The 844-nt window shown below is 44.9% G+C and overlaps 1 non-coding gene across 1 annotated transcript; it reads left to right on the top strand.

The window, feature by feature from the left end:
- The first annotated feature begins 329 nt into the window (after positions 1-329).
- On the top strand, positions 330-402 carry trnak-cuu (transfer RNA lysine (anticodon CUU)). The gene has a single exon. It is a non-coding gene; the product is annotated as a tRNA-Lys (tRNA).
- The last annotated feature ends 442 nt before the right edge of the window (positions 403-844 follow it).

An 844-nucleotide genomic window follows, 5' to 3' on the forward strand; every position in this document is an offset into this window, starting at 1 on the left:
GTGATTAAGCTCAGACAAGAGATAGCATCTAAAATGAAAGAACTGTGGATGCTGTAAATTGGAAACAAAAACAGAAGTTGCTGGAAAAGCTCAGCAGTCTGGCAGTATATGCAAAGAAAAGTCAGAGTTAATGTTTTGGGATGGTGATCCTTCCTCAGGCCCTTCACTGGACCCAAAATGTTAACTCTGATTTCTCTTCACAGATGCTGCCAGGTCTGCTGAGCTTTTCCAGCAACTTCTGTTTTTGTTTGTGAAGAGACATCATCTTATGCATATATAATTCAGAGTAATGTTATACGTAAATATCTTTGGCAAGACCACCATTAGAAGCCCGGCTGGCTCAGTCGGTAGATCATGTGACTCTTAATCTCAGGGTTGTGTGTTCGAGCCCCACATTGGGCGATGCATTATTGTGGGCGGCACGGTGGCACAATGGTTAGCACTGCTGCCTCACAGCGCCAGAGACCCGGGTTCAATTCCTGCCTCAGGCAAATGTCTATTTGGAGTTTGCACATTCTCCCCGTGTCTGTTTGGGTTTCCTCCAGGTGCTCCAGTTTCTTCCCACAGTCCAAAAATGTGCAGTTAGGTGAATTGGCCGTAGTGTTAGGTGTAGGGGAAATGGGTCTGCGTGGGTTGCTCTTCGGAGGGTTGGTGTTGGGCCAAAGGGCCTGTTTCCACATTTTAATTAATCTAATCTATTTGTGCCTATGCATAGTTAAATTGTTAAATTATTTGGCTCCGCAGACCATTTCTGAGGGTAGCTGAGTATTAACCACATTGCTTTGGTTCTGAAGTCACATGTTTGCTAGATCAGCTAAGGATAGCAGATTTCCTTCCCTAGACG

This window comes from Hemiscyllium ocellatum, chromosome 13, assembly GCF_020745735.1.
Source record: "Hemiscyllium ocellatum isolate sHemOce1 chromosome 13, sHemOce1.pat.X.cur, whole genome shotgun sequence".
NCBI lineage: Eukaryota > Metazoa > Chordata > Chondrichthyes > Orectolobiformes > Hemiscylliidae > Hemiscyllium > Hemiscyllium ocellatum.